The 22,113-nt window shown below is 47.3% G+C and overlaps 1 protein-coding gene across 1 annotated transcript in view; it reads right to left on the reverse strand.

Moving 5' to 3' along the window:
* Window positions 1–408: 408 nt before the first annotated feature.
* LOC142818109 (uncharacterized) overlaps window positions 409–22,113 on the reverse strand; it is a 495,850-nt gene continuing 474,145 nt past the window's right edge. Inside the window, exon 4 of the transcript XR_012895582.1 lies at window positions 409–1,369. The gene's annotated coding sequence lies outside the window, so the exon portion shown is untranslated. The remainder of the gene's footprint in view (window positions 1,370–22,113) is intronic.

Raw genomic sequence — 22,113 nt, forward strand, 5'->3', positions numbered from 1 at the left:
TATCCACTTTTCCCAAGAGTTTCATGTCAGACTCCCATAGGTGCCGGCTTTTTCGTACACTCATTTCGTCGAACATTCACACTCCTACAGAACAGAGAAAAATGAAACCATCTTGTTGAAGGAATATAAGGAAAACATGATGAAGTGATGGAAGCACCGGTTACTAACTTCGTCGTTGCCTCACGGGGCAAGCAAGCAGCTTTTCCTTTAGCACGGAAAATAAGTCTGAATTAAACCCAAAGGCCACTTTAAGGTTCTTCATGTAGGTTTACAATGTGCGCCCATTTGGTGAAGGCAGGTAACCATTCTTATTAAGAAATGTGTACATTGCAGTCGGCTTAATCTTCAAAATAGGCAGTAATATAGCCAATCTTTGTTCTACCTGATGGGAAAAGGTGCGGAAAATTGTTTTGCATTAGGAACTAGTTGAAATTTGTTTGGAAGCATACAGCCTTACCATCATAGTGCTTTTCATGCTTACTAAACCATGCAGCTTTGCTGTAAACGTAAAGACGCCTTGCATACCCTACTGAAACGTTTCGTATGATGCGGAGACCTCAAGTACGGAATTATTGGAATATCGAAGACGTATGATGCGGACTCCGCATCTCATGGAAAGACGTATGATGCGGACTCCGCATTTTATGGACAGACGCATGATGCGGACTCCACATTTTATGGAAAGATGTATCATGCAGAAAAACTGAAATGTGTGCATGTTACGTCCGAATCTACTGCAAAGCAATATAATGTGTAAATTGAATAGACGTCCATATCTTGAGTACATGCGATACTGTGTACAAATCACAATATTTCTTAAAGATGCATGATGAGGGATTGAATTATCGGCATCTTTCCAATTGTCGTGATGCGGAAGCAAAATTAGCTTTTAAATAAAATATGCTACAAAGCTACTGAATTAACATGTTAGTGGTCATAAATGGTAGTTACATTGCAACACATTAATGCAGTGTTCTAAGCAAGACTTAAAAACTTAAGAGTTATTATTTGCAATAGAGAAGCATTAATATACACATCAGCCCTGCTACAATCAATACATTTTTTATTAGTCTGTATGCTCCAGCTGTGAATAGCGACATTGCAGTGTTGATGGTACGCAAATGAGGTGACTGCACCGTAATTTCACGAGCTCCACCTAAGCTACAGGATGGTGGCACAAAACACAATGTAACAGCAATTTTGGAACAAAATTTTAAACATAAATAATAATCACACCACTGTGAAAGTGTGGCGCTGTGTTTATCTAATGAACGCCTTGTGGAGATCGACGAAATGCTGCTTGAGGCTCCGGCACCACTGTAGATTTGGGAAGTCACTGCCATGAAACTTATGTGTCCTTCATAGGCACCTGAAAATGTAAATAATTGGCACAAATAATGTCAGACACACAAGTTAGCACCTTAGTTCACATGCACAAGAAATATAACACACAGAATGAAACTGAAAATGTAAGGCAGACAATCCTTCATGTTATGCTTATGTGAATAATAGAAGAACGAAATGTATGAATTAGTTCTGCCACATGAAAGAAAACAGCATGCTTATCACAGTGAAAATAACTAGGTTGCTGCCACGATTTTCGATGGCAGAGATAATCTATTGATATGTCCTGATAAAACTATGATTTAAATGCTTCCTGCACACGAAAACTTTAGGAACTGCCAGTGAAAGCTCTCAATGTACATTTAGTAGTGCATACATGTACATTTTCTGCCTTTGAACTATACAGTTTGTGCACAAAATTGGCATCTTGAACAATTTTGAGACGTAAAACAATGCAACTTATGAAGGTTAAAATCACCATGAAAGCAAGCAGGATCAGGCAGGTGCCGTTAAAAATCTGTGAAAGCCAGACTACTGTAACCAAACTGCACAGAAATAGGGGAGCAAGAGTAACGAAAATTCGGCTGCTGACCCGCAGGTCACGGTATGAAATCCCGGCTGTAGCGGCTGCATTTCCGATGGAGGCAGAAATGCTGTAGGCGCGGGTGCTGGTGCACGTTAAAGAACCCCAAGTGGTCAAAATTTCCAGAGCCCTCTACTACGGGGTCCCTCATAAACATATAGTGGTTTTGGGACGTGAAACTCCACATATCAATCAAGAATAACAGAAATAAACTGCCAGCAGAAAAGTTGGGTGCATGTGCTATCTGTAAGTGCTTACACCTTACTACATAGAGCATGCTCATTCCATTTAAAATACCGATATTGAAAATAACTGCTCTATTAGGAATGTAAAAGGTGAGGTAGAACTGAACGACTCTATAAAAAGTGACCCTATTATAACATCACGTTTCTTTATAACAAAATTGACTAAGACTCTGAAATATCATTATGCAAGAAAAAATCTTTAAAAGAACAATCAAGTTTGAAGTCATAACTTTTAATATGGCTACTATGACTATAACAAAAAAATTGAGCTCAACAAGGCTAATGTTAGTTTTTAAGGCCTATGTTCACTAGACAATGAACCATACCACAAAAAGCACAGTGTTCAGGCAAAGCACCACAGAAAAAAAAGAAAGCAGACTTTTTTGTTATTACCTACAATGCCTTTAAATTGTTATTTTTACCTCTACTTGCCGCTTTTTATCTAAGTAACTAGTGTGAAACAATTCAGCTGAAAATGCGCTGTGCCTCGAAAACCTGTTGGCTGAATCTAAATATTTAAAAATAGTGAAGCTTGCACTAAGTGAGGTTCCACAAGCCTTGAAACAGCGAGACCGCATGACTCTGAGGACTACTTTGGTTGCGTGTGTTTTTTTTTCTGGGCCTAAGCATGAAGACAAGGGCTTAAATGAATTGCTGCTAACAAAAAAATGCTTTTGAAATTGCCCGAGCGTCAAAGGATGCTCAGACATTTGTTGTTTTTCCCACTGGGCCATTCTACACCAAACATCCATACCATACTGCCTGGTGACCATCACAGATATATAGTTTAAAAATGGTGGTAATTTACTCTTTTGAAAACAGTTATTTGCAGAAATATTTTGAAGAGAAAAAGTAGTGGTCACGTGGGTACCTTCAGAATTTAGCAGAATGTCATGGGGGTGTTGTTTGTGAGAAAAATTTTAAATTACCACTTTTTCTTGCCATACCGAATTTGATCTACATACCCTACTGAAACGTTCCGTATGAAATCTTATGGAAAATATAATGCCACCCACACGTAGTGGGTCGACTGCAAGAGCGGCTCTACCATCTGGAGGAAAGGAAGAAGAATTGCGTGTCTCTTCTCGGCTCGAGAGCCAGCCACGACTGACGCATCGTCCTAGAGCTAGCTACCCGGTTGTTCAATATATCTCCCAGTACTTGTGACTCATCGTGACAAACTCGTGGAAGGTGCTGGGTAGTCTCACGGATGCTGCAGACCCCCCCAGGAAGCCGTAATACGAGTCCAGTGCCAATCAATACTCCCGTGCATCGGACGAGCCGCCGAATCAGGGGATTGCCTCCGGAAGTCAACGATACTGCTACCACCACGTCAACAAACATGACCAGCACTTCGGTACAAACCTTGCCAACCGGCACGGGAAGCACGTCGTCGAACCGATATACGTTGGAAAGCCCACGGGCACCGACGACGTTCCATGGTACGGAGAGCGAAGACGTTGAGGACTGGTTGGCGGACTTCGAGCGCGTAGCCAACTTGAATCAGTGGGACAACGCGGCGAAACTGGGTCGTGTCTACTTCTATCTCGAAGACGGGGCTCGCACGTGGTATCAAAATCGAGAGGAGCAGCTGACGACGTGGCCAGAATTCTCTCGTAGACTTCTGCAGACATATGCCAGTGCTGACCGCCAAGAAAGAGCTGAACGAGCTATTCTTGCCCGCGTCCAGTCGCCAAACGAAACTGTGACCGCGTACGTCGAAGACATGACGCGTCTCTTCCGACGGGCAGATTCAAGAATGACGGAGGACAAGAAGTTGCGTCACTTGATGCGTGGTGTCAAGGACCAGCTTTTCGCCGGCCTCGTGCGAAGCCCTCCGAAGACGGTCGCGGGGTTCTTGTCTGAAGCCGTGACAATGGAAAAAATGCTACAGCAGCGATCAAACCAATACGACAGGCAAGTCAGAGGCATGTCCTCTGCTGACATTTTCGCCGCCGCTGGGACCAGCAATGACTCCTTACGTGAACTCATCCGTAATATCGTACGTGAGGAGTTGCAAAAGGCTGGTGTAACACCTAATCCTACGGTTAGCTCTATTGCAACCGTCATCAAAGATGAGCTGCACCAGGCCCTCCGGGACACCTTGCCTCCTGAAACAGCTGCGCCAGCTCCTGCTGAATACCACCGTAAGACAACCTACGCGGAAGCCCTGAAACGCCCTGCTGCATCGCCGCCCTTGTTCGTTCATCCTGTCCCTGCAGTTTCACTCGAGTCAGCGCAGCACATGCCATACTACGAAGGCACGTACACGCCACCGCCCCTGCCCTTTGGCCGTGGTGCTTCTGTTGCCCATCGTTCGGTACAACCGGTCCAGTACATCGACGATCGGCACTCGTATCCTCGGAAGTCTGATGTCTGGCGCACACCCGATCACCGGCCTCTATGCTTTCATTGCGGAGAAGCTGATCACTTGTACCGCCAGTGTCCTTATCGCCGTCTTGGGCTTCGCGGCTTCTCTGCGTACTCGCCGCCCCCCCGTTACGGTCAGAGACCACGCGACATCCAAAACTACCTCTCCCAGCAGCATGAACCACCGTCTGCCGGGCGCCAGTCGCGCTCGCCATCACCGAGGCGATTTTCATCAATGCCCCAGCGGTATTCTACCGCACGATCTCCCAGCCCCCGCCGGGAAAACTAGCCGAAGCGACCTCTGGGGGCGGGGTCGCTGAACGTCGAAGCGCTGAAGACCTCCTATTGACGCAGAACCGTACAGAAACTGGTCCGACATCACCTGCTGCTGCAAAGGATAGCCGGCTTTCACTCGACATAGCAGTAACAATTGATGGTTGTGTAGTTAATACGTTAGTGGACACCGGCGCAGACTATTCCATACTGAGCGGGAAACTGACAACGCAGCTGAAGAAAGTAATCACGCCGTGGCATAACTCGCAGATTCGGACAGCTGGTGGCCATGTCGTAACTCCACTGGGTGCCTGCACAATTAGAGTACAGATTCAAGGGTACACATTCGTAGCAAGCTGCCTTGTTCTACGTGAATGCTCCCGTGACGTCATTCTGGGAGTTGATTTTCTACAGAAAAATGGAGCTATCATTGATCTGCAAGAGCGCCGCGTCACGTTCTCAGCCCAGCGAGCAATCAACGTGCAGGATGACGGAATGCGTGTCGACGTACTCCGTATTTCTGAACAGAGCGTGACGCTTCCTCCCCGAGCCAGTGTTCTAGTCGACGTAAGATGCTGTGGTTTGAGCGATGGCGATGTGGTGGCCGAGACAAATTTAGAACACCTCCTGCAGCAAGGCATATGTGTAGCGAGAAGTGTAATTCACGTTCGCGACGGCCGATCTGAATTGCTCGTTACCAACTTTAGCAACGAGCATCGACACCTTTTCCGTGGCACTTCGATAGCGTTTGCCCACGAAGTAGCAAACGTAACCAACTGTCCCACGTCAGAAATAGTGGATAACGCAGACACATCAATGAGCAACATTGACATCAATCCTGATCTGTCCACCGATAACCAGACTGCGCTGCGAGCGCTCTTGTTCGAGTACAGGTCTTGCTTCGCAAGTTGCTCAAAGATCCGCCAGACGTCCATCACTCAGCACAGGATCATCACGTACGAGGACGCACGCCCAATACACCAGCACCCCTACCGCGTGTCGGCTAAAGAACGTGAAGCAATACGTACGCAAGTTCGCGAGATGCTTGACGATGGCGTTATCGAACCATCCAACAGCCCGTGGTCATCTCCAGTCGTGCTTGTTAAAAAGAAAGACGGATCGCTACGCTTCTGCGTCGATTACCGAAAGCTCAACAACGTGACCAAAAAGGATGTGTACCCGCTACCGCGTATCGACGATTCGCTGGATAGACTTCGTCGTGCCCATTATTTCACTTCTCTCGACCTCAAAAGCGGGTACTGGCAAATCGAGGTAGATCAGCGAGACCGCGAAAAGACAGCCTTCGTGACTCCAGACGGCCTATACCAATTTCGAGTACTCCCTTTCGGCTTGTGTTCAGCGCCGGCAACTTTCCAGCGAATGATGGACACTGTCCTCACAGGGCTCAAGTGGCAGACTTGTCTTGTCTACCTTGATGATGTGGTGGTCTTCTCTGCCACGTTCGAGCAGCACCTACAGCGCCTGCGCAGCGTGCTGGAGGCTATCCGATCGGCGGACCTCACTCTAAAGCCACAGAAGTGCCACTTCGGCTATGAAGAACTGAAATTTCTTGGACATGTAGTTAGCGCTGAAGGAGTCCGGCCCGATCCAGACAAGCTTGCCGCTGTTGCCGAATTACCAGCTCCTGTCGATAAGAAAGCCGTCCAGCGCTTCCTTGGTTTGTGCGCCTACTATCGCCGGTTCATTCATGGCTTTTCACAGATAGCAGAACCTCTGACTCGTCTCACAAGGGACGACACGCCGTTTGTCTGGGAAAACGAGCAACAAGCAGCCTTTGATGAACTGCGACAGCGCATGCAATCAGCACCCGTTCTCGCTCATTTCGACGATGATGCTGACACGGAGGTCCATACTGACGCTAGTAACGTTGGGCTTGGTGCAGTGCTCGTTCAGCGTCAAGACGACATCGAAAGGGTGATAGCCTACGCCAGCCGCTCTCTATCCCGTGCCGAGGCGAATTATTCCACTACGGAGAAAGAGTGCCTCGCAGTCGTGTGGGCAATCACCAAGTTTCGCCCGTACCTTTATGGTCGTCCCTTCAAGGTAGTGACGGACCACCATGCCCTCTGCTGGTTGGCAAGCCTGCGCGACCCTTCAGGACGGCTAGCACGGTGGAGCTTGCGGCTGCAGGAATTTGACGTCACCATCGTCCATAAGTCCGGCCGTAAGCATGAAGACGCTGACACACTGTCACGCGCACCCCTTCATGTCGTCAGTCAGGAAGCAGAGGAAGACGAAGGCTTCCTGGGCGCCATTAGCTCATCAGACTTGAGTAAACTGCAGCGGGATGACGCAGAGATTCGTCCGATCATCGATCATTTAGAGGGCCAGGACACAATCATACCACGTCATTTATCCCGCTCGTTGCCGTCATTCTGCCTTCGAGAGGGTGTGCTGTACAAGAAGAACGCTCGTTCGAACAACCGTACCTACCTCCTGGTGGTTCCTCGAGACATGCGAGACGACGTCCTTTTCGCTTGCCATAACGAACCCACATCCGGTCATCTGGGCTACTCACGGACACTTGCCAGAGTGAGTGAGAGGTATTATTGGCCAGGACTTTCGGCAAGCGTCAAGAAGTACGTCAAGAGCTGTCGGGAATGTCAGCGTCGAAAGCAACCATCTGTTAAGCCAGCTGGTTTGCTTCAGCCGATTGAAGCACCCTGCACGCCGTTCGACCAAGTTGGCATGGACATTCTCGGGCCATTCCCCCTATCTGTGGACAGCAACAAATGGGTGATCGTCGCGACCGACTATCTGACACGCTACGCTGAGACGCAGGCGATCCCACGAGCCACGGCTTCTGAGGTAGCACAATTTTTCATGCGCCACATCGTGTTACGACACGGTGCTCCTTCCACTATAATAACGGACAGAGGGACGGCATTCACGGCGCAGCTTATGGACGAGGTTTTCAAACTGAGCAACACCAGACACCGAAAGACAACTGCGTACCACCCGCAAACCAACGGACTTACCGAGCGACTGAATAAGACCATTGCAGACATGATCTCAATGTACATCGACGTACAGCACAAAACATGGGACCGGATCTTACCTTACGTGACCTTCGCGTATAATACCGCCGTGCAAGAGACCACGCGATTCACGCCATTTCGGCTTCTCTACGGCCGCGAAGTGCAGACCATGCTGGACTCTATGCTACCGTGTCAAGACGAAGACGAGTTGACAACTGACGCCGATGAATTTGCAGAGCGTGCTGAGGAAGCCCGGCAGCTCGCGCGACTACACATCGGCCAGCAACAGCAGGCAGACGCACGGCGCTATAACATCCGCCACAGTGAAGTATTTTACAACCCCGGAGACCAAGTTTGGGTGTGGACGCCCGTCCGCTGCCGTGGCCTTAGTGAAAAGTTACTGAGCCGGTACTTTGGCCCTTATAAAGTGTTACGTCGCGTCAGTGACGTGAACTATGAAGTGGTTCCGGACTCAACATCGCAGGCACGGAGTAGGACACGACCGAGGTCGGATGTCGTTCATGTGTTGCGCATGAAACCATTTATTGCGCGTTGTTCATAACTTTTTTCTTGCCGTACAGCGTTCTTTGTGTTATTTATTTATTTTTGTGAACTTGCTTCTTCGTTCACTGATTTTTCCTATATTGGCACGCTCGTTCATTTCTATTTTTACTTTATCCGAATTTCCAATTTCTTTTTTTCCACGTGCCTATGTCGTAACATCGTGGTGGTGCTATGTACTTTTCTTTCCCCCTTTTGGGACTTTTTTTTTCTTTTCGAAAGGGGGGATAATGCCACCCACACGTAGTGGGTCGACTGCAAGAGCGGCTCTACCATCTGGAGAAAAGGAAGAAGAATTGCGTGTCTCTTCTCGGCTCGAGAGCCAGCCACGACTGACGCATCGTCCTAGAGCTAGCTACCCGGTTGTTCAATATATCTCCCAGTACTTGTGACTCATCGTGACAATATGGACTCCGTAACATTTCCTTATGCTACATACGGAAAAAATATGCAGTTTTATGGAAATATACGGAAGTTGTATGGCATATACGGAAAGCTTCTTATGGAGTATATGGAACGATAAGGAAATTGTATGGCATATACGGAAAGGTTTTTATGGAGTATACGGAAAGATAAGGAAAATGTATGGCACATATGGAATGCTTTTTATAGAGTATATGGAAGGATAAGGAAGTTTTATGGCGTGGATGGAGTGAGTTTTATGGAAATATGGAAAGATAAGAAAATTTATGGAGCATACGAGAGTTCAATATAGAAGATATGGAAGGAAAAGGAAAGTGTATGGAGTGTACAGAAGCTTTCATAAGGAAAATTCGGAACGTAAGGTCTTACGGAAATATACAGATTTTGTAAGGTGCTTACAACAATGTGCAATAGTGTATGAAAGGCATGTGGATTGTTGCAAAAATGTGGAAAATCTACATTTGTTGTCACATTTTCAGCAGGAAATCCGAGCTCTATATAGATATAAATGAATGCACAGTGACAAATATAGCACAAAAGAATAATGCAGGCTGGTCTGTGTTGTCAGTCACCCCTGTTCGCCCCTTTCCAGAATGAATACAACTTCTGCAGATGACCAGGTGCTAAAGTGTGTCACACGAAGAATGTGTCATTCACAAGGAATGACAATAACTATGATTTTACTTGCATGCTGTCACACGAAAACAAATCAAGCAAAAAAGCATAACTTCAAGGGCTCGTTTTTTTGGTAGAAACAATAATAATGAGAACTAAATTCAACGCGAATGAACTTGTCAATAATAATGAAACTGTTTTTATTAACATTGGTAAAGAGAAATGTCACTTTAAAATATCGACCATGAGCTTAGCCCTCCTGAGCACCGACAAAAGAAATGAAAATCTATGAAAACTAATTGCATGTAGCCTAAAAATAATATAGCAAAGAACAATATAATAAATGTGTTTTTAGGCCAAAAATGCCCTAGGTCTACGTATCTTTTCAGGCCATTTTCTATGAATCTGAATCAGCATAGGTTCAAGCTTTTAGTGAGAGATGACCCTTTTATCAGGACTAAATCTAACCAGGCTTTAGATGTCTTTGACAATTTCACTCACAAAAGGTGTCAGGATTTATCGACTAACACCGAAGATCTTTTTTATTCCCTGCATCATACGTAATCTTTGAGTGTGGTGAGCGTTCTAATGACAAACACAGTTTTGGTGCATTCCCAAACTTTGCGAGGATTTCTGCTGGTGATTTCTTTGAACGTTTAAGCTTTTAATAACTGCCTACGTACGCAATGTGTGAAGGATCGCACACCTGCACAAGCAAGGCGTATGCGCTCGTTCCTGCAATGCTCGGTTCTTAGAGACCTAGTTCTTGCTCACTTCAATTGTCACATGAACAAAAATGTTCTTAGTGCATTCCGATACGTTCACAATTAGCTCAATCAAATTGTGACCCACAGGACTTAGCAGTACAAAGTAAAGCGCTACACGATGTGTTTTTCCATGTGATGACCCCATTTAGCCTAACCCATAAACTCCCGGTGAATGACCAAATTACATTTGTAGATGTCCAGTTTTGCTTTACAACGGTTGGCATCTGCTCGTGTTATGAACCATGCACTAATAAACGACCTCTACCTTTCAAGTCAGCCCACTATAAGCTTGTTAAACGAGCTATTATCGCACCGTGCCTCAAAAGTGCTCTGGGCAAATCTTGCCCACACTGTATTTCTGAAGCATTTAAGCGTCAAGCTGAAAGGCTGACAGGTGCTGGACATTTCGAGCCACTCCTCATTTCAGATGCAGACAGCCTGCTCAAGAAGGTACGCCGTCTTCTTCGAAATTGTGAAGCGATCGCACCGCGCAGGCAGAGGGTAGCGATGATACTTTATATGCACAAGCTGTCCCTTAGCTTGAAAAAAGTGGCCCAGCATTAGCACATGAAACTCGCATTATCAGTACCAAACAGGTTCTCTAAGCTCTGTAGATGAACTGACCCGGAGGCAAAGATGAACCGGGTCTGTGACACAAAGCACAGGAGGCCCTTTGCTGATTGTGCAGAAGGGGTGGTGTACGAAATTTCTTCGAAGTGCGTTCAAGTGCACGTTGGTGAAACCGTGTGTTGCATAAACAATAGACTAAGAGAGCATGCAAATAATGTGAAGGGTGTGCATGACTGAAAAGATTTTGAAGGTTTTTTTGCTAGCCATTGTATAACATGCCAGAATATATCTCCCAATCAGCACTAATTATTTGTTTTATGTCTGTTGTGTTCTTTATGCACTGTAGTGCACCAGAATAATGTACCGACAAGCCCAACTCGGCACTTCATTGGTGAAAAGCTATATTGCGGTAGCTGTTCCATTTTCTTTTTGCTTGCAGTTTTGTTAAAGCAAATGAGATGCTATACTTCTAACTTATAACAGTTTACTTAGTAGGTTATTATTCAGATTCAAGCTGAAAGTAATATTCAGATATTCAGATTCAGATTCAGAAAGTAGTATTCAGATTAAAACTGAAAGTAAACAAAACTTGAGAAGCAAAAGCTTGCTAGTGTCTCTTGCAGGCTTCGGCGTAAATGGACCAGGAGGGGATGCCACAGATGTTAGCAAACTGGGTTGTCTGAACATGCTTGCATATATTGGGCTTTAGCAAGAAGAGAGGGACCATTTATATAACTAAAGTGTTTTTCAGAGCAAATTTTGGTGGGGCTTTTAGGGCTTCATCGACTACCTGCTTACTGGGCCAGCTCCAAGTCAACCACTAGGCGCTGCAAGGCCTTGTCAGAGAGATACATTTCCCAAGACCGATGTGGTATAGTGTTGGCCTATATTGAATCGACCTCTCAGAGACATGAAGGACAGTCGTACGTAATACGTGTCAGTGTTTGCAACGCCAAGCTTCAGGGGAGCTCGTCTCAGTATACTGCAGAATGTAGCTTTGAGTGTGTCGCATTTGGGGTATGTGTTAGTCTGCAGTGGTACCACTATGCTTGATCTGTCTTTGGGCTTAGGGCATGTCAACTCGACGAGATAGTTGCTTGCCTATATATTCATCCCATGGCCTTTCTGTCACCCAGTATGTATTAGCGTGAGAAACAGCCAACATGTTCATTCCCTGGTACAGCAGGGTGTAGAAGGCAGGTTTGAAGAAATTTTGTTCCGTTATATGAGAGCTTAGGTTTTTTGTGGCAAGTGCATGACAAATGCTTCCACATAATTAAAAATGTTTAAGTGGTTGGATAAACGTAAAGATAAATACGAGCTGATTTGAACTTAAGACGCTCATCTCTATGCCTGCAAATAAAACAAACGAAGCAATGCATAAACAAATTCGGCTTCACTGCCATACATGTGCGCTGTGGAGAAGCAGACAATAAAAACACTAGCATTCACACATTTGGTTTCACCGCTATGTTGGGACGGTGCGTAAAAGCACGGATTTGGGGTCATTATAATTACACCAGTGTTGTTCACTCAATCTCAAATGGACGACACGAAGCACAATTCAATTTTGCCATTCCAGCATATCAGTGTAATGAGAGAGTGACTCAGTGCAAGTTACACAACTTTTCAGGAAGCTATTACAGGTGCTAAAGAAGTCAGCACTATGATATCGGAAGCTTCTCGGAAAGTGTTCTCGAATAGCGGCAGCATAGCCCTATATTATCACGCTGTATGATGTGGACAGGTATTGATGACTATTACATACGGGATAGCGACCAACAGGGCACAGTACAACTACAAATAATAGAGGCGACTGCTTACTTGTTGTGGGAAGGCAAGCGCACTGCAGCCTGCGACGTCTGTCGATCGAGCAAGCGCAGTCACCACGATGTTGACGAAATTGATATGGGGCACCGGTTCGTGTACCACGCTAGCCACACAAAAGCTGCATGACTCGCAGAGCCAAATCACGGCCAAACGATAAAACGCGCTCGAGGAAGGCGCTGGTTTGAGAATCAGGCCAGAGAAAGGAACACCTTACTGGCCAGTGAAGCAATCGTTGAAAAAGCTCCGCTGTGACGTAACGGCGCCACCATCGAAAATCTCTAGACCGAAAAATCCCCAGAAAGTGACTTCCTAGGTAAGATTCTTTACGACAAATAGACACTCGCTGTGCAGCTGCCCAATGAAAATGTCATCATTTTCTCGGAATAAATGACTCGCCTCTTCCGCCACGCTGACCCCGACATGTCCAAGGAGAGGAAAGTCCGTTGGCTTATTCGAGGTTCGAGGGGTAAATCATGGCGTCTTCGCTGTGCTGGGGCAGAACCCACCAAAAACCGTTCAATGGTTTGTCTCAGAGGCCACAAAAATGAAGACTTTCGAAATGCGTAGCCGCTAGTACGATTGCCGATCGACGCAAGACAGCACGGCTGTTCACGCGCTCGGCTCCAACGACATACGTGAAACGATCCGAGTGATCGTACGGGAAGTGCTGCGTAAATTGTTGCGGGCCTCACAGCATCCCGTTGACCCGATCACAGACAGTGCACGCCAGGAAGTCCAGCAATTCTTCTGGACACCCAAACCAGCGCAGCCTGAGCCACAAGCCATGAGCTATGCTGCTGCAGCCCGCAGTCACGCCCCTCCTCCACGGCCACGCCAAAACACCGCCCCGTCGCACTTCCGTCGTCAGGCGCCGCCACTACCACTACCGACGTCGTACCGTTCGCCCGCGGGCCAGCGCAGCGCACCGGCGAAAACTGATGTTTGGCGGCCACCTGACAACCGCCCGCTCTACTACCACTGCAGTGAGGCCAGGCACACCTACCACACGTACCGACAGATGGGCAAAGGGGCTTCGACATCAACGCGCCGTGTCCACAACGGGATGACCGACCGTATGACATCGCCGACTACCTCGCGGGAGCGCAGTGGACACCCCGACGACCTTATCGTCTCGCCGCTGATTGATATGTAATATTTAACGTGCCGAAACCACTATATGAATATGAGAGACGTCATAGTGGAGGGCTCCGGAAATTTCGACTACCTGAGGTTCTTTAACGTGCACCCAAATCTGAGCACACAGGCCTATTGCATTTTCACCTCCATTGAAAATGCAGCCGCCGCAGCCGGTATTCAATCCTGTGACCTGTGGTTCAGCAGCCGAGTACCTTATCCATTAGACCACCATGGCGGGGCGCTACGCCTCACCGCACCGCGGACAGTACACACATACTCTGTTCGGGGCCGATCTGATCTCCTAGCCCTTATTCGAAAAACTAGGGGCAGCAACCGATGGAGCTGCGGTTTCTGTACGACGAACTACCGAAGATCCTCATTTGTCGACGACGACAACGTCACCACGAAATCGAAAGCACCCGCCGGAAAACAAAAAGGATCTTGACGTCGAACCTTCACAGCCTACAGGAGACGTCACGATGCAACGTGGGAGCAACGGAACAAAACCGTCGTAACCGTGATCGGACGCCGCGACCTAACCGCAACGCCAGGCGACGAACTAGCGACCTCGACATTCTCTTCGATGGCCACAGCGTCACAGCTCCCTTCTACACCGGAGCCAACTATTCCGTCATCAGTAGGACTTTCGCCACGAAGTTGAAGAAAATTAAGACTGCTTGGAAAGGCCCGGAAATACGTACAGTCGGAGATCACCGGGTGCCACTAGCGGGAATTTGCGGAGCCAGAGTGACTATTAACAGCCGCGTTTATCCCGCAAGCTTCGTCATACTGCGGTATTGCTTGAAAGATCTTATTCTTGGAATAGACTACCTGAACCACCACGGTGCGGTCATCGACCTGAGAGCAAAGTCGATATCAACATCCACAAAAAGCATTGCCACCACGCACGCCATCAGGAAGCCGGGCCCTGAATGTGCTGGAAAAGTCACGGTCCCTCCTCGCTCAAGCGTCATCATTTCCGTCAGCACACTGAAACCAGAAGACTTCGAAGGCGCCGTTGAAGACTATCAGCACCTATTCCTCAACCGCAATATTTGTGTTGCAACCGCAATATTTGTGTTTGCGCCGGTTTCTCTAAAAGGGCTTCAGCGCTTAAATGCGGGAAAGATCGGCAGAGCTCAGCAGAGTCAAAGTATACAAGTTCTCAAAACGAAATGAGAGCGCAAACAACAACACTATAGCGCAATATTTATTTACTGCAGCCCAACTGCCCACTAAACATCATGCTGAAGGTAGCCAATCATCACAAAATTGTAATAATTATGGGATTGAAAATTTCTACAACATCCAGAATTGAGAATAACCTACATCAATATCAACAGATCAAGTGGTTAAGAAATTATGAACAGATTTAGAAAAAAAAACATTGCCACGTGAAAAAAATGGACAGCCGTCTTAGCGACGCCGACCTCTATACTCCCTTCTAAGGCCCGTAACCGCTGTGCGTTTATTTCCTGTGGCGCAACCACGCCCTTCTGTTTCTAGTTTAATGCAGCGCGTCTACCTTGCTGGTTGCTACGTGATTAAGAAGTGAAAAAGCAGCGCTGAAAACGGGAAGGCGAGAGGACGTCTGTCGTCCTTTCAACGTCCCGTGTCCAGCGCTGTTTCCTCACTTTCTAATATATTTTGTTTTGTTTCTTTTTTGTGTGTGTTCACCCCTCTCAGGGCAGCAGTTAGTTTTTCTTGTGGCGCGTCCCTCCCTCATCATGCCTCAGTGTGTATTTTTTTATTCCTCCTCAGACAGGGAAAAGGGGAGAGGGCTCGGCGGATGACGCCGTGGTGCAGTATCCGTGCTGAAAGGGCAGGCATCGGGAAAACCTGTTCTGCACTCTGCGTGTTCCTCTCGAAGCCCGTCTGCTCGGTAGTGGGACGAGAAATGCGAGAACGAGGGGGAGGGTTCAAAGTCATGCGGCACGTGGTGGACGTTTCACGAACTAGCTTCTCATGAGCCGGAATCCATGCCTCGACTACGGCAGAGCCCCTAAATAGTTTCGACGTGAGAATGCGAGGCTGTTAAAAGACAAGTCGACGAAATGCTACGTGACAATATCATCTAACCGTCTGAGTCCGTGGGCGTCACCCATGGTGTTAGTGAAAAGGAAGAACGGGACCATACGTTTCTGCGTCGATTATTGCCGCCTCAACAAAATCCCAAAAACGATGTTTATCCTCTCCCATAGATAGACGATGCCTTGGATCGACTCCACAACGTGAAGTACTTTTCGTCGATAAACCTTAAGACTGGCTACTAGCTAACTGAAGTCGACGAGACAGATAAAGAAAACCACATTTATAACACCAGACGGCTTTTTAGAGTTCAAGGTTATGCCCTTCGGTCTTTGCTCGGCACTTGCGACTTTTCAACGCGTTATGGACAAAGGGCTGACAGGATTGAAGTGGCAGACTTGTCTCGTCTTCTTGGACGACGGCGTCGAGCTTTCCTCAAGCTTCGACGAGCATCTTCGGCTCCTTTAAACTGTACTTGAAGCCATCAAGACTTATGAACTCACCCTGAAGCCAGAAAAATGCCACTTTGCTTACGAGGAACTTTTGTTCTTGGACTACGTGATCAGCAAGTCCGGAGTAAGACCCGGTCCGCAGAAGACAGCCGCCATCACTCTATTTCCGCCGCCCGTCGACAAGAAGGCCCGTTGTTTTCTCGGCCTGTGCGCCTAGTACAGGCACTTCGTCAAAAACTTTGGCCGCATCGCTGAGCCGCTCACTAACGTTACGAGGACTGACGTCGAGTTCAAGTGGGAAACACCACAGGAGTAAGTTTTTGGGGAACTAAAACGATGCTTACAGACGCCTCCGTCACTCGCGCATTTCGACAAAAACGCCGAAACAAAAGTGCACACTGACGCAAGCAACATTGTACTCGTCGCCGTCCTTGTGCAGAAAACTGACGGACTTAAAAAGTTTATTAGTTACGCTAGCCGGTCACTATCTAAGGCTAAAAGCAACACTACAGTAATACAACAGAAAAGGAGTGCCTCACCATCATCTGGGCGACGTCAAAGTTCCGTCCTTACCTCTACGGCAGGCCGTTCAAGGTTGTGAGCGACCACCACGCCTTAGATTGGTTAGCTAGTTTGAAGGACCTTTCAGGCCACCTTGCGCGATGGAGCTCCAGACTTCAAGAATACGACATTACCGCCATTTACAAGTCCGACAGAAAATACCCCGACGTCGACTGCCCGTCGCGAGCCCCCGTCGACGCACTGCCACCCGAAGACCTGAATGACGACTGCTTCTTGGGAATGATAACTGCTGACGACTTCGCTGAACGCCAGCGTGCTGACCTGAAACGTAGGGGCCTAATCGAATGTTTTGAGGACAGTGATTCCGTTGTTCCGAATGTATTCAAACGGGTACTCTCGTCATTCTCACTACAGCAGGGCCTTCTGCGAAAGAAGAACTTCTTGCCGCATCCAGCCAAGTGCCTTCCTGTGGCACCTACAGCTCTGTGACGAGAACTTCTGTAGGCCCTGCACGATGATCCAACGGCCGAACACCTTGGTATTTCTCTCACGCTCGCAAGGATACAAGAAAGGTACTACTGGCCGTGCCTTACCACCGACGTCGCTCGTTACGTCAGGACATGCCAAGACGGTCGGCGATGCAAAACACCACCGACATGGCCAGCAGGATTTCTTCAGCCAATCGAACTACCTCGCCCACCATTGCAACAAATCGAGATGGACTTACTGGGGCCATTTCCGACGTCAAATTCGGGAACCAAATGGATCGTCGTAGCCACAGACTACCTCACCCGCTACGCCGAAACAAAGGCCCTACCCAAAGGTAGCGCCGAAAGGGTAGTCAAGTTCTTCGTTGAGAACATCGTCCTTCATCATGGTGCCTGAGAGGTTGCCATCACCAGTAAAGGTACGGTCTTTACTGCTAATTTGACTCAAGTGGTTTTGAGACATAGCCAGACAAGCCCTCACCGCACCACTGCCTACCCTCCACAGACAAATGGTCTCACCGAGCGGCTAAACAAGACAATCACCGACATGATGGCCATGTACTATCGGCATCAAATGAAACGCGAACAGCGGAGCGAGTTGCACAAGCCTTATCAATGTCATAATGCGCACCGTCCACCAGTTATTGACACAGGCAGGCCGGCACATCCGGTGTGGCAGCACTGCGCGATCCCTCTACAGGGCAATATTTCTGCTCGTATTCCAGGTGTGGTATTTGAAAGGAACAAAATAAAAAAATACAAAGGTTAAACTACTGCAGCAGAAGGTGAATATTGTAGCAAGTTTGTCATCATGGAGTCCAACATCACGGAATGCCTGGCAAATTATGTTTATAGTAGACAAAGGTCGGCTCACAATGCTCGCAATTTCACGCTGTTTCCCTTCGTGCCTGTAAAGCGAAACAACTTGCGGTCTCTGTTCCGAAGAAGCGCTTGGCATTTCCAGTTAAAGTGACACATTTTCCGGTTGGTCTCTGAAAGAAAGGTGCAGGAGAAGCAGCGCTGGCGAACGAGATACGACGATTGTTTTAAAATCAACCGCCAACCGATTATATTTCTCTTTTTGCTTTATCTTGCCAAAACACTAATTGCACTGCGACGCTGAAGTAAAAGCGAGAAATTTCGAGTGATACAACCAAATACGCCCACGATGGCCACCATTATCACCATACGAAAACTGGGACAGAAACGGAGATAACGCACTCTATAGGGGGATCGCGTAGTGCTGCCAAACCGGATGTACACGCCTGTCAATGGTGATGACTGGACGGCCAACACTATACTGTTTCTAATGCTTGAAAGATGCGCTCCGCTGTTCGGGTTTCATTTGATGCCGATAGTACGTCGACGTCAAACACAGGACGTGGCACGCCATCCTTCTGTACTTGACCTTCGCGTAAAATACGGCTGTCCAAGAAACGACGCAGATGACGCCGCAGAAGTTGGTGTATGGAAGGAGCCCGGCAACAACTCTCGACGCTATGCTTCCAAACGTCGCTAACGAAGAGAACCTCAACGTCATCACTTACCTTCAGCGCACGGAAGACACTCGTCAACTCTCCCGCCTGCGCACCCAAAATCAGCAGGTGACTGACAGGCACCGCTACAATCTTCGACGAAGCTTCGTTGAGTACCAGTCCGGGGACCGTGTCTGGGTATGAACGCCGACACGCCGACGTGGGCTCAGTGAAAAACTTCTGCGACGGTACTTTGGACCATACACAGTAGTTCAACGTCTCGGCCCACTCGACTATGATGTCGTTTCTGACACACTGCGAACTCTCAACGGCGCCGTGCTCGTCCTGAAGTCCTTCATGTCGTGCGGCTCAAGTCATTTCAGGCGTGAACATGAGGACTGCATTTTGTTGTTGTTTCGTATTTATTGTTTTTGGACTTTATTATTGTACCTTCGTCTTTTGTTAAAGAATCGGAACGGTGCCTTTTTCAGAGAGTGACAATGCCACGTTCCTTTCCTCACGTTTTGTTATCCCCTCATTACACAATGTTCACCGTAAATCACGCCTACGATTTTCGAGAAGCTTTGAGGCTTTAGTTGGTCGTTTTGTCAAGGTTACGCGCACTTCAGAAACGTTACAGATTATTCTGGAACCCACGTCGCCACTAGCAATAACGCTATAATATTCTACGGCGAGGGTATAAATGCCGACACGATTCACCACTTGTCAGTTGATCGATGGCTGACGCTCTGCTCGCCGCTATCAGTGCTAGTTTATTACTTTCCCTTTGCGTGGCCACAAGCTCGGCCTGAATAAACAGTTTCTTTTTAGACCCGGAGTCTGCTCCTCTTGTTCACGTGACGGCCCTGTGATAATATTTTTACTATCTTGTTGTACAGCCGTGGGCACACAACATGCAGAAAGGTGTGTGCGCTGGTGTCTCCACTGCCTGTCATCTATCGCTTCCATCGGAGGGGCTTCACAAAGATTGTACAAGATGCGACAAAAAGGCTGGACTTGCACGTTTCTCCACGAATTTTCTTGAGGTATTGAGAAACTTCATGTCTATAGACAAAAATAAAATATTTGAATGTCTCACTTTTGTCTTTCGTTGTTGCACTTACTGCGAAAGCTGTGACATACATGTGGCTAAATATTTTTAATGTGTTTTTTTCCGCGCCATTTGTTTATTACTGCCCAGAAAAGCAGGCGAAAAAAGTACTAGGCTCGGCGAAGAGTAAACAAAAAACAATATTTGTACTTGGGATAAAAAATTCACTGATAGAAGTGTTTGAGTGGACTAATCATTCGTCCGGCGAGGTGCCACAGTGAGGACTAATGGTTGCCCGGTAAGATGTAAATGTGGGGAGTAATGATTGCCCGATAAGGTGTATATGTTCCAACTAAATTTTAGTCCTTTGAGGTAATTTGTAGACTAATGGTTACCCGCTAATATATGTGCAAGGACTAAATATTAGTCCCTTGAGCTGGTCGGTGGGGAGCTGGTCGGCAAGGGTCAAAGGACCACCACCAGTAGACTACCGCCATGGTGGTCTAGTGGCTAAGGTGGTCGGCTGCTGACCCTCAGGTCGCGGGATCAAATCCCGGCTGTGGCGGCTGCATTTCCGATGGAGGCGGAAATGTTGTAGGCCCGTGTATCCAGATTTGGGTGCACGTTAAAGAACCCCAGGTGGTCAAAATTTCCGGAGCCCTCCACTACGGCGTCTCTCATAATCAAATAGTGGTTTTGGGACGTTAAACCCCACAAATCAAATCAATCAAAGGAGCAACGTTCCTCCTTCAGTGTTAAAGTTTCTCCTCAATCACCGGGGTCTGGCGCGCGCACATGTGCACGCCGAGCCTAGCCGGCCGCGGCCAGTCACGAGTGATTACTTTTACCTAAAATTGATGCAAGCAATGCAGGAGTGAAGTTTTTTTGTTTGTTTTATTGGTGTAGAGTAACAGCCTCTCTTTTTTTTATCGCCAGGCACTCGCACCACGTTTCTCACACTTCCATGTGTGTCTCGTGTTGTTTCATACTACATATATGTCACGAATACAAGGAGATCTGCTTCCCAACAAGCAGTATTGCTTTATCGATTACCTTAGACTGTAAAAAAATGAATTTTTTCGGTGTCGACATACTTGGTAAGCCCACGTATTTTAGTTTCGCACGGCACCAACAGCACTCATACATTCAACGAGGCGCATAAAAGAGCATCACACTTATTTTTAAACATTGTAGAAACATGATGCCACTGTACAGTCCATGCGTGAAAGCGTGATCATATACAATTGGTGGAGTTATACGTGCCGCTACCTCCATATGTGTGATCTTTGCATCCCCCTTCCATTTGAATACAGACGCCGTGGCCGGAAGTCAAACCTGCGTCTTCCAGCATAGTCACACGACACCCAATGAGGCTACGCTACCACGGCAGGTGAAAGCACAAAGGGAAACAGACTGCGAAGTTTCACCGAGCGTTTATTTGCCAGACTAAGTTCCAGCAATCAGAAACGTTTTAAACATCAACATAACTACACTTTTGGGAAAAGTAAACCAATGACTTCTGTCAGGTAAACCGAATTCTCAATCGCATGCGTTTCGAATTGCCCATACCAGCACTGAGAGGTAACACGGAATTATGCACGCGTGCAGTGTGCCTTTCTCCCCCACGATTCTCCTTTTTCGTGAGAAACTCAACACAAAATGCACTTCTAGTAACAGCTGTGCACAGCAGGTAAGTACTAACACTAACTGACCTTCGTGAAAAGAGTATTCCAAATCCAGAGTATTAGTAACCATTACAGCCGCAGCGCTAACAACAAAATTGTGACATGCACTGTAACTGCAAGTTGACACGCGAGGTGAATTGCGAGAGGCATCTGAAGCAGAAAAGTATGTAGGCACAGCAAGCTATACCGTTATAATAAATTTGCGCGCTGCAGCGCTAGTTTCTCCACTCAAGTAATAGAGCTGCCGCGACGCCAAAAGTCACTGCCATCCCTAACGAAAGAATGGAATAGCGTGGGATGCGAGATCATCGCTTATTTTTCTCGCAAGACCCGCGTTGTATTGTATGTATACACTGCTATGATGGTCGTTATCACCTCAAAAACATTGTCATTGAAGGGCTAGCGGTGTACTGTATCCATAGCTAACGGTTGCACTTGCGGTAAGCCCGTAAAAAGAATATAAGCAAATGTTAACACGAAACAACAAAACGAGGTTGATGCGGCCATAGAACACCTATATAACTAGCCACCATAACACCTACCACGATGGAGACTAAGTCTGGCCTGCATGCTGCGCCCTCTCCGAGTAACAAGTGGAAGACTAAAAAGAGGACGTGACCTCCGAAATGGCTAGCGCGTGGCAAGTGTTTGCCTTCTCAAAAGCTTCAAGAAAAAAAGAACTGTGGGAGTGATCG

The sequence above is a fragment of the Rhipicephalus microplus genome, chromosome 5, assembly GCF_043290135.1.
Source record: "Rhipicephalus microplus isolate Deutch F79 chromosome 5, USDA_Rmic, whole genome shotgun sequence".
In the NCBI taxonomy this organism is placed as follows: domain Eukaryota; kingdom Metazoa; phylum Arthropoda; class Arachnida; order Ixodida; family Ixodidae; genus Rhipicephalus; species Rhipicephalus microplus.